We start from the raw sequence: 12,930 nt of genomic DNA, 5'->3' as shown, positions 1-12,930 counted from the left end.
TGTGGATGAGGTAGCGTGATGATCATACATAACATTATTATGTACATAACAGTAGCAGCATGAAGATCCCACAAAACGCATTTCCCCAGAAGAAGGGTTGTAGTTTTTTCTCTATAATTATTGTGTGGTTGTGTTATGTGGCTATTTAGGGTACAGACAGCACATGGTGCAGTTTTTCACTAGAAGTTTCAATATGAAACTGCATGTGTAACAACTAACAATGCATTCTTATGTAGACATAGGGAGTTCATAAGAAAAGATAGAAGAAAAAAAAAGTATGCAGTAAGCAATTATCAAAACTTTTTTTAAATATGCTACCCGGTTTACTAGTAAACAGTTTCCAAACTGAGCACACGGACATCATTAAACCAGTCAACAAATAGTTAACTTGCTTCGGAAGCAGCAAGCGGATGGAGGATCTAAGAGGGCAGGGAGATAGGCCCTAATCCTTTCATCAAAAGCAGAGTACATCCACCCGTTCCCTCCCAGAATCCCACAGTACCCAAAAGCGGAATACTCCATACTAACGTCTTGACGTGACCAAGCAATCTCTGCTACCACCATAGCCCACATACATACCCTATATAATGAAAGTGCCTAAGAGTGTATTTACTTGAATGCTGGACCTGCATTGAAGCGTAAAACCAGTTTTCCCCCCAAATCTTGGGCAACAAAAAACAAAGCCTAAATGCAGTAGATTCACAGCAGAAAGGAAATGCCAGAATAGTGAGCGAATTACATTGTAAACTAGGAAGGAGATTGAAAATGGATCCCAGATAAGAGGCTGTAGCTGTGGGGCACCGCCGGGCTATTCAATGATCAAAGATAAGCACATCTGTCTGGAAATTGTAAAGCACCCAAACAGTCATCTAATACTGCAAGTATAGTATAGATTTTCATCTCACATCACATTAGGACAACATAGAACATCTATTGACAACATTTAACTGTACATATGCTGGAGCAATTCTGACCCCTTATTGCCAAGGTGCAATTTAATAACAATGTTTGCCAATTCTGATTTGAAGGCCTCATTTTACCTGGGGTGAAGAGTTGGGTCTTAATGCACCCAGAACTGCAATAAGAAGCATGCAGGCAGCTCATGTAAGTCTATGGAAACGCATGAGCTGTGAGCCCTCGCATGCCGATTCCTGCAGTTCCAAGTTCTGACAGCTGCACAGGAGGGGATCCATGCACCGCTGTGACATCCGTGTCTGTCCAATTTCTTCCTCCATCTAGCAATGGAGGAAAAAAACTGAAGTGACCGAACCCTATGCTGGTCTATGGGGAATCGGATGTAAACGGATCAGGCATGAACAGGTCCATCAAAACGGAACTCTGTTTGGTTTGGTATATTTGGTTTTCCAGACCTGGCCGGAGCCGAGGGTAACCAGGTGTAAACAAACTCCCATCTGTTTACACACGGCTGCCCATAAACTAGCATTGGGCATCTGATGGGTCCGCCTGAAAAACTGACTGCAGACCTTGTTGGACTACCCATGTGAAAGGGGTCATAATCACAGGGGGTCCTGCGGGTGCTGATCGGTGTCATTGCTGCATCGGTTATAGCAATGTTTAATTCAATGCCTTTAGTTTTATTTTTACTGGGAATTAGAATAGGGCTAGAGTTTTTTTTTTTTAGTTCAGGGGAAATCAAAAATAAAGTGGCACATGAAAAGTTATATAATCAAATAGAAACACTTGAAAAAAAATTATAATATTAATTCATATTCATTGTTCTTCAATGCCAATTGGTCTAGTGCAAGGGTGCCCATTAGGTCGATCGCGATGTCCTGTCCTCCTGCCGTGGGGCTGCTCTTCCCCATCTGTATGCAGCGGGGAGAGTATGCAGGTGTTTTTTCGTTGGTAGATCTCATTGAGCTTGTCATTTGAAAAGTAGATCTCCGAACGAAAAATTGTGGGTGCCCCTATTCTAGCGTATTACAAAGGTTATGAAAGATATTGACAAGTGAACCAATTTAAAACAAGAACCTGCCTTGGGTGTTGTGCATCTGATGGGAGGTCTGTGTTTGTAATCCATCAGCAATACTTAAAGAATCTGTGCCCTTTGTATTTGTAAAAAAAAAAATAAAAAAAATAAAAATGCCCTGCTCTTCATATTCAAATGTTGGCCCATAAAGATGGCAGCCAGCTACATTTTCTTGAGTAACTTAAGCCACTGCCCCCCCTATAATGTATCCCTAATGTAACCTTCCCATGCCAGTCACTGCAAGAGTTAAGTGCTGGTCTAGGTACGAATGCAACAAGGTCCAGGTGAGTAAATCTTTATTTTTGTCCCTAGACATAAATGAGCACTTAACCCTTGCGGTGCGGGGCAAACCCCACTGAAAGAGTTAAGATTATTTTTGCCTGTAGTTCCTCTTTAAGAAGAAGAACATAGAAATGGCAGGCCCCGTGGTTCTCTAATAGTTTTAGAAGAGTTTCTTCATGCAAAAGCAAAAAACTCTGTATTGAAAGGTTCCAATGTGTACATTAACAGCATGTTCCCTGATCCTGCCCTTTCCCCACTTATGGCCTTAGGTTCAGTTTCGAGCCGACATGGCTATATGGGCGCTATTGAAATGGTTTATTCTTGTAGCACTGTAAGCACCCGGAAGCTGCACCACCTCATTGTGTATGCAATAGCTCTGTTTACCTTGGATGCCTACTCCATTGCACATGCTCTGTGCTCCGACACTGCTCAGTCCTGATGGGCATTACAGATATTACCCCCTCACATTTGCAATGTCCTTTCCGTTTTGAATTCCTTTTCTCTATGCTGGTCCCAGGTTAGTGACAAAGAAAGCATTGAAACCAAAGCAGCCAACAGATTGACAGCCAGGAAATTAACATCTTCAGAAGGCAATGGCAACCTACATTATTCTCTCACACAGGTGTACTTTAAATGAACTATGTACTGTTTTTAAATAAAAACAGGCCTGACTCAACATTGACTTGTTCTATGACTTTTTGGTCAATTTACTCCATTTGAGATTCTTCACTGGAAATATTGTAGCTACGGCCAGATCCTTCGGCAGCTTCGTGAATAGACCCCATTGTGTGCATATTCATTGCAATAATTCAATCATGTAACTAACACACATCTGCACATTATGTATTCAAAGTGAACAGGCATTTGCTTTCCACATGATTGGATAATTGAAGTAAATATTCACACAGTTTGAATGTGAAGATAGTCTGATTTTACTGAAAAGAGTTGACAATGTCAAGAAATTGAAATTAATTTCCTTTTTTTTTTTTAATGTTGGGTACATATAGACCTTCAAAACAAGAGCACCAAAGACCTATCCCAACAATTAATCTAATATTGCTACCAGTGATGTCCCGATACCACTTTTCAAAACCAAGTACTTTCCCTCAGGTACTTGCAATTACCAATTTCCGATACTTTTTTCTTAAAAGGGACATGTGACATTTTTTTCTAAATCAATACAGACTAATGATTTTAGGGCAGTTTCTCACAAGGGGTGCATACAGATCTCACCAGGGCGAAATACAGATCTCAACAAAGCTGAATACACAGGTCACCAGAGCTAAATACAGATCTCACCAGGGCGGCATGGGCATCTCTCCAGGGCTCTTCAGGCAGTGGTGATGCTGTTCAAGTGGGTGAAAGAACACCAGCCTGAAATGGTGGGTTGTACAGGCAGGTGCTGGCTTCAGGGCTGCACTATGCTGTGGCGGGCTGTCCATCGCTGTGCCTGCACAGGGAAGGAGGAAGAGGAGATATAGAACCAGATAGGTACTGCCAAGGACAGCTACTGCCAGGTCCCCACAGGCTGCCTGAAGTTGCCACAAGCGCAAGAACTCAGGCAGCTGATGCGGTTTAAAAACGTTAAAGGCCGGTATCGGGCCAAAGAATCGGGGCATTTTCATGAGTGCCCTGTAACGGCCCCAACACTGATACTAGTGGTCGGTACATCCCTAATTGCAACTACTTTCTAGAAGGCTTATTTCCACGTCGTGTTGTCAATCTTTTTGCGATATGGACATTGGAAAAATCCATTGTTCTTTAATACCATTTGTTACCGTTGCAATGCAGTACACCGGATTAAAGTCTTCCACAAATAATTTTCAGTGTGCAAACTCAGTTTGCCATTCATGATAGCTCAAAATGATTCTTTCAAAACTCAATCCAAGCCAAGTATACACATCAATGCAATACACGTCAACCCATGAGTTCTGTGAGAACAAGTCCCAATGCTTCAAATTGGGTGTCCACTTCACCAGGAAAAAAAAAAAAACACAAGTTGTCATCATAGTCTGATGGAAGACCGGTCACAGTTCATATGTTATGGCTCAAATCAACCAACAAGGATGGGCTTGAATATGATTTGTTGCCATAAGACAACCAGTTCAATCCCCAAACCTTGGTAAGGCCCACTGTGTATGGTTAGCTACAGCCTTCAGGTCTGAAGAGTCTGAGCATATTGTACCAAGAGCATAAACAACAATCAAAAAAAATAAAAAAAATTTAAAGATTGGACACCCCAAAAAATGATATTGCCCTTAGGAGTGGACTCAGATGGAATCAATATACTACAGTCTACCACCATCAGCTTGTATAACTTTGGGATTCCAGCAGCGAGATCTCCTTCCCGGAGTACCCAGCTCTTCAACAACTGACATCCTCAGTAAACTTCAAACAGGGAAAGTGAGATCATGGCCATCATAATGCTCATAACAAAGTGCAAAGAGCTGGGATCTCCAGTACAAAGATCTTTCTGGAAGGCTCCACATGAGATGTGAAAAAAATCTGTCCAGAACCGAGACATCCCTTTTGGGTGAGCTAACCACTTTCTCATTAGCTCAATGGACTGTAGAATATAAAAAATTGTATGTGGCATTTTCTGGAGATGAAAGGCAACCTACTACAGCCCGCAGACTATAATCATTGCAGTAAAGCATATGGGTCTTCCAGCTGCTCCATCTGAAGCAAGCTGCTGCCAACTATTATGATTATAATGACAGCAGAGAGACTCGTGTACACACACACACCCATGAACGTGCATGTCTCTGTTGTCCGACTAGGAAAAAAATATTCATTCAACTAAACTCGCTCTAAGGCTGAGGAATTAAAAGAGCAATATATCCGTATCTAACTTAGTACACTCCCACAGGTGCTCCAGCTTACATGTCACCCTTTGATACGTGGCAAAAAAAAAAGTCTATTTACCAAGACAGAAGCAGCACAAATAAAGCTGACCTTCTCTAATGCAGTGTACAAGCAAGACAGGTGTACTACAGCACATTTGCCAGCTACTTCCTCCTTGCAGCGCCGGGTGACAGATTATGTAACGCTGTCTGGAAATCTCTTTTGCAATGAATGAGTTAATTTGTTGGTGGTCACATGTCTACTTATTGTACAGTCTTCCAGCCGCTGGGACAATGAATGAGTATTTGCCCTTATGAAAACCTCCCGAGAGCCCTTCAGTTTCGAGCCGGGGCCTTGTACACACACACACACACATTACCATGGATACCTCAGCGGCTGTCCTGACATCCGCTTGTTTTCTCCATTTTCCAGTTGCGCGAGTCAGGTTTACACAAACAGAGAGCTGCTGAAAGCCGTGTGGAAAAAAAAGCCACCAACTTAAAACTTGACCTACCACCAAACATACACAAAACCAGACCAGTCCTCATGTTCCAGATGTAACGGTCAGATCATCGCTAATACCTTGTAATAAAACCTGTAAGCCGAGCGCAGGTGCGGCATGGAACATATATCCCCTGGAACCTCCATGTTTAACGCGTCCTGCGGGTTTAGGAAATGAGCGCTGTAAAGGGGAGGAAATTCATTCCCAGCAGTGGTAAGCAGAACGCCTTGGCTTTATGGCTCGGATGAACAACTTTTACAACCAACTAATGACACGCTTGTAAAAGATAAAAAGATAAAAACGGATTACCATAAAATTGCAGGAACTGTTAATCTGGTTATGTTAAACAATATGATAATAGCATGGACCAGAATTGAAAGCTGCAGCCAAGTAACCTGACACAGTCAAGAGAGAGCGTCTCAGCTAGCAGACACGTACTACAACCGACAGCCACCAACTACTTATATAGCACCCCCAAAATAACACACAAATTGCAATACACAGGGCAACCAACTGCAACCAGATTAATCCTGACAGCACCTGGAGAATGGAATTAATGCAAACCCTTGCTCCTGTACTGCGGAGTTGGAATTTAATGTAAGGAAAGAGCATTGGGAGTAAACATTTACTGAGAACAGCTAATTTTAGCCGCTTGCAGGAAGGGTCATTAGCATGCCCCGGTGTCAGATGACTGGCTAAAAAACGAGCCTCGGATATTTACTATAAACTATCCAGATGTGTGCACATGCAGGTGAATAATGGTCATGTATCAAGCAGCATCTGACTGCAATCCTTATGGAGAAGTCGACGATTCTAAACTTACAATTTGTTTTTTTGGGAACGTAGAGAACATGCTGTTCTGTGGTCACCCAGTACAAGCAGGGTTACAATCACTTTTCAGCTCCAAGGTGTCAGCATATGGGAGGAATCAGGAGAACATTCCAATGACGTGAGCTTACCGGATCTTGACACAAGTTCCAGAAGCTTTTGTATGAAAAGAGTGTGCCAATACGAACATTTCTTCCTACTCTTGGCAACCAATTAGCCCCAACGGGCAAAGATGGAAATAAATCCAATTGGTTGCCCCAGGCAATATGGAACATTCTTTCTTACACAAGTGCCTTAGGGGTGTCATCAGACAATGGTTGACGTCAACTTACATGGAGCTCTGAGATACAAGTCACAAACATCACGTTGAAATAACACTTGATTCATAGACATTGAGCTCTGACAGATGAATAGGTAAACGTTTTTAGAACTCATCGTAATACACATAGCCGACTTCTTTTTCCTGTGAATCCATATATTGTACACAGGCTGAGAATACTGAACAGGCACCAAAGCAAACAAAAACAAACACGCACCTTTGTTGTTTATGTTATTGGTGTTGAACCTGGGGCTTCCTCTGACAGTCGGCTGTCTCTGAGAATCTTGATGGAGCTCTGAGTAAGCATAGTTACTCTGCACTTGGATATTATATAAAACTCAGATGTTGATTTGAATGAGTTTCCAACAACAGGGGTTTAGCACTGTAAAGTTCAATATGATTGTGCAATAAAGTACCGCAGCGCTGAATACTGAAAAATGGCCTGGATGGGAAGGGGGTTTAACACCGCGGATGTCAACTGGTTAAATTTACCAACAAATATTTAATGCAAGGGCCTGTTTGATTGGATACAGACTGGCTGGATAGAATAGGTAGGTCCTACTATAACATAAATTTGGTAGATCTAAAGTTGATTGTACAGAGATTGTATGGCGACCCTAAAGCTCTGTGCACACTTGAGCGATGACGCACATGATCCCGCATTGCGTGTTTCAATGTTAGGTGCACTGCGGTGCCATCGTTTCTTTATGGCACCACAACACACTGAGCCATTGTATGTGCATTGCATCACACCACATCGCATGGTAACGCAATGGGCTGCCCACCGCAGCGCACCACAACACACCCGGCAGCACCTTTGCAATGCGTGAACCTAAGCTGAGGGCTCATGCACATGGGCATATTTCAGAGCAAGTACAGGCACATTGCCATACGGTGTAAAATATACCTGTATTTGCAGTACTCGGGAGCGACAGTTGTTGTGGTTTTCGGTCCATAGCAATGTATGAACAGAAAACGCTCTACCAAAAAGGTGTACATCCATAAATGCCGGTACTGACATTTGCATGGGGCAAGTTTCCGAATGTGTTTGAAAACTCATGCCGGTACTGGCATTCACAGGCATACACCTGAGCAGTGTATTCTGTCCATACATCGCTATGGACAGAAAACGACAGCAGCTGCAGCTCCCAGGCACCGCAAGTACAGGCGTATTGTACACTATATGAAAATACAGTTCGATTTGCTCTGGAACATCCCAGTGTGCATGAGCCCTAAGCAAAAATAGAAGTGGCGCACCAACAAGACCTACATGAGTATTTCTACTAGCTTCCTATTAGTGGCTCTTTCCCATACATTAAAGTGGCCCTATATTCAGGTGTTAAAATCTTAAAAATACATTCACATACCTTAACTATTAACAAAATTGTATCTTATTTGTGTATCACTCAGCTATAGATCCTCAAATCATCTCTGGTTTGGTGCAGACACTGTCCTTCCTTCTGGAGGGGGGGGGGGGCTACTATTGTTCCCCATGGTCCCTGTGTGTGTTGTAACGTAGTCACCGCTCCAAGCTCACTCCTGTGATAGACTACAATCTCAAAACAAATTAGTAAACTAAAGATGAGATTGTAGTTCATCACGGGAGTGAGCTTGGAGCGGTGACTACCTTACAACACACAGGCACCACGTGGAACAAAAGTAGCCCCCTCCAGAAGGAAAGACAGTGCCAGCTCCAATTCAGAGATGATTTGAGGCTCTACAGCTGAGTGATACACAGATAAGATACATTTCTGTTAATAGTTCAGGTTAGAGCTGCAGCTAACGATTATTTTCAAAATCGATTAGTTAGCCGATTATTAAGTTCGATTAATCGGTTAATCGGATAAACAATCAAATAAAGTTTAAAAAATGGCTCCAGTGATAGGACTACTAGTTTGTATTGAGGTTGTAGTCCATCACAGGAGCAAGCTTGGAGCGGTGGAAGTAAAAAAGAAAAAAAGATAGTGTGGTGTGCAATATAGTGAAATGGAAAGTGTAAAATTATACAGCAATGAATGCAGAATGGCACCGGCTATAGAGGACTACAAAACCCAGCAAAAGCACATTATACAGCGCAATGCAGAATACCGCCAGCTATAGAGGAATACAACAAATCCCAGCAATAGTACATAATAGCTGGCGGCATTCTGCATTGCGCTGTATAATGTACTATTGCTGGGTTTTGTAGTCCTCTATAGCTGGTGGTATTTAGCATTGTACCACTTTATAATGTACTATTGCTGGGATTTGTTGTAGTCCTCTATAGCTGGTGGTATTCCGCATTGCGCTGTATAATGTATTATTGCTGGGACTTGTAGTCCTCTATACAGCGCAATGCAGAATATCACCAGCTATAGAGGAGTACAACAAATCCCAGCAATACATTATACATACAGTGTATAATGCATTGCTGGTATTTGTATTCCTATGTATAATGTACAGTACAATGTACCATCAGCTATAGAGAAATACAAATCCCAGCAATACATTATAGAGCACCATGTGTGGGAAAGTGCAGGCTTACCTGAGCAGTCTTCCAGCAACTTGCTTCTGAGATTGGACCTGTCTATCAGCTGCTGTCATCCCCCCACCCCTGCTCCTCCTTACTACATCTCCCCGCGTGCCTTGCCGATCGTGGATGGGCAGGAAATGTGAGGCGGGGAGGAGGTGCGGCGTGTGGAGCGTGGATGCGAGCGGGTCTGGCAGCGGCGAGCGTGAGGTGGGGAGGAGGTGCGGCGCACAGCGTGTGGAGCTGTGAACAGGGCCAACTGATCGGAAGCCGATTAATCGATTATTGAAAAAATTGACAACTTTTTCAATAATCGATTATAATCGATTATGTCGATTAGTTGTTGCAGCCCTAGTTCAGGTACTTGTATGTATTTATAAAACTCCTGATCATAGTGTCACTAAGTATTGCACAACCATCTAATGTTTGTAGATGCATGGGTACTTCTACCAGCTTCCTATTAGTGGCTCTCTCTCATACATTAACGCTTCTAGTCTATGCAGTTTCTCATACATTATAATGTCTCTCTCTTACATTATAACGGCTCTCTCTCATACATAACTCTTATAGTCTAGGCGCTCTCTCCTACATTAACTGTTATAGTCTAGTCTGTTTCTCATACACTATAATAGCTCTCTCTCTCATACATTCCCTCTTATAGTCTAGGTTCTCTCTCTCTCATACATAACTCTTATAGTCTAGGCACTCTCTCCTACATTAACTGTTATAGTCTAGTCTGTTTCTCATACACTATAATAGCTCTCTCTCTCATACATTCCCTCTTATAGCCTAGGCTCTCTCTCATACATTCCCTCTTATAGCCTAGGCTCTCTCTCATACATTCCCTCTTATAGTCTAGGCTCTCTCTCACACATACATACATTCCCTCTTATAGTCTAGGCCCTCTCTCTCTCTCTCTCACATACATTCCCTCTTATAGTCTAGGCTCTCTCTCTCTCTCTCACATACATTCCCTCTTATAGTCTAGGCTCTCTCTCTCTCTCTCTCACATACATTCCCTCTTATAGTCTAGGCTCTCTCTCTCTCTCACATACATTCCCTCTTATAGTCTAGGCTCTCTCTCTCTCACATACATTCCCTCTTATAGTCTAGGCTCTCTCTCTCTCACATACATTCCCTCTTATAGTCTAGGCTCTCTCTCTCTCACATACATTCCCTCTTATAGTCTAGGCTCTCTCTCTCTCACATACATTCCCTCTTATAGTCTAGGCTCTCTCTCTCTCACATACATTCCCTCTTATAGTCTAGGCTCTCTCTCTCTCACATACATTCCCTCTTATAGTCTAGGCTCTCTCTCTCTCACATACATTCCCTCTTATAGTCTAGGCTCTCTCTCTCTCACATACATTCCCTCTTATAGTCTAGGCTCTCTCTCTCTCACATACATTCCCTCTTATAGTCTAGGCTCTCTCTCTCTCACATACATTCCCTCTTATAGTCTAGGCTCTCTCTCTCTCACATACATTCCCTCTTATAGTCTAGGCTCTCTCTCTCTCACATACATTCCCTCTTATAGTCTAGGCTCTCTCTCTCTCACATACATTCCCTCTTATAGTCTAGGCTCTCTCTCTCTCACATACATTCCCTCTTATAGTCTAGGCTCTCTCTCTCTCACATACATTCCCTCTTATAGTCTAGGCTCTCTCTCTCTCACATACATTCCCTCTTATAGTCTAGGCTCTCTCTCTCTCACATACATTCCCTCTTATAGTCTAGGCTCTCTCTCTCTCACATACATTCCCTCTTATAGTCTAGGCTCTCTCTCTCTCACATACATTCCCTCTTATAGTCTAGGCTCTCTCTCTCTCACATACATTCCCTCTTATAGTCTAGGCTCTCTCTCTCTCACATACATTCCCTCTTATAGTCTACTCTCTCTCTCTCTCACATACATTCCCTCTTATAGTCTACTCTCTCTCTCTCTCACATACATTCCCTCTTATAGTCTAGGCTCTCTCTCTCTCACATACATTCCCTCTTATAGTCTAGGCTCTCTCTCTCTCTCACATACATTCCCTCTTATAGTCTAGGCTCTCTCTCTCTCTCTCACATACATTCCCTCTTATAGTCTAGGCTCTCTCTCTCTCTCTCACATACATTCCCTCTTATAGTCTAGGCTCTCTCTCTCTCACATACATTCCCTCTTATAGTCTAGGCTCTCTCTCTCTCTCACATACATTCCCTCTTATAGTCTAGGCTCTCTCTCTCTCACATACATTCCCTCTTATAGTCTAGGCTCTCTCTCTCTCTCACATACATTCCCTCTTATAGTCTAGGCTCTCTCTCTCTCACATACATTCCCTCTTATAGTCTAGGCTCTCTCTCACATACATTCCCTCTTATAGTCTAGGCTCTCTCTCTCTCTCTCACACATACATTCCCTCTTATAGTCTAGGCTCTCTCTCACACATACATTCCCTCTTATAGTCTAGGCTCTCTCTCATACATTCCCTCTTATATTCTAGGCTCTCTCTCTCTACAGCAGCACACTGTTTGACACAAAATCATATGAAAACCGTTCCGCTCCAATGGGGACAAAAATTCACAAATCTTCCTAAAAAGAAGCTCATGTACTTTTCCAAGGTCCAGGCGACTCAAAGCTCAGGTGTGAACAGGCACCGCTACAAATAATGGGATTCTTCATGTTGAACATTGTCACGCTTCAGGAAACACAAGACGATGCTCAGGAGTGACTGCAGGCTTACTCTGTTACTCTGCCTGAGCCCTCAGACAAAAGAGCTGCTCTCACTCCCAATAAAAGTGGAAAACCCTTTTAAGTAAAAACACAACCATCTCATTTTCGGAGGGGAATGGGGTACTTGTACTAGCTTCCCATCAGTGACTCCTTCCCATACACTAGGCTGACTGCAGCACTCAGATCTAGACTCGGCACTGTAATACTCCTGAGAGGGGCAATTAGAGATCTCCTATGACAAGCACGGGAACAAACATGAGCTTGTGTTCCCGACAAGCAGGCATTAAGACCAATGCGTGCACAGCATCCAGACTAAAGAATGGCAAAGTAACTTGGAGTGTATGCAGGATGACAGCCATGTGATTTGGATGAATGCGGATCGCTCACCTCTGTGTATGGCATGCTCATCTGTCACCCCGGGTCACAGCAGCCCCATCGCTCCCTCTACTCGCTCTACACAAGCTTACTGCTCCGTCCTGGCAGCTTTCAGAGGAGGAGCATCGTGTGTGACCGGCCCAGGGGGCGGGGCTAGAGCGAGGAGGAGGTGTGGGGGAGACTCTCATCTTTATTAACTCCTGCAGAGCAGATGATAATCTGGTGGCTGTGCCAGGAATCTGCAGGATCGGGGTCACGTTACAGTCATTCAGATCAGAGCTGATAACCACACATGGCCCGGGAATACACAGCCAGCCGTCCAATATTTGGTTAATGACCCTTTCCCTGCCAGGGACATTTCTGCATACGTGAAAGAGGACATTGATGAAAAATGATCAAAGCCCCCCCAATTATATATTTTCTGAAAGCAGGGACCCCCGTAGAATAAAATGTTGGTAGTTGCATTTTTTTTGTGTCACATGCAGCCGTTTATCAAACCTAAATTTCCAGGGAAAAAATGCATTTAAATTTATTTTAGTGCACACAAACACAATAAAATGCCCAA

The 12,930-nt window shown here is 43.1% G+C and overlaps 1 protein-coding gene across 2 annotated transcripts in view; it reads right to left on the bottom strand.

The window, feature by feature from the left end:
- Nucleotides 1-12,470, bottom strand: part of SH3BP4 (SH3 domain binding protein 4) — a 41,964-nt gene extending 29,494 nt beyond the window's left edge. The window contains exon 1 of one of the 2 annotated variants that reach the window (XM_018558281.1): nt 12,378-12,470. The gene's annotated coding sequence lies outside the window, so the exon portion shown is untranslated. Of the gene's footprint in view, nt 1-5,504; nt 5,564-12,377 lie in introns of those variants that run through there. The other variant, XM_018558282.1, reaches the window with a different exon arrangement.
- Between the last annotated feature and the right edge of the window lie 460 nt (nt 12,471-12,930).

This window comes from Nanorana parkeri, unplaced genomic scaffold (genome assembly GCF_000935625.1).
Source record: "Nanorana parkeri isolate BGI_ZX_2015 unplaced genomic scaffold, ASM93562v1 scaffold329, whole genome shotgun sequence".
In the NCBI taxonomy this organism is placed as follows: Eukaryota; Metazoa; Chordata; class Amphibia; order Anura; family Dicroglossidae; genus Nanorana; species Nanorana parkeri.
The sequence above is the reverse complement of the archived record's forward strand: the minus strand, read 5'-3'. Positions and strand labels throughout refer to the sequence as shown.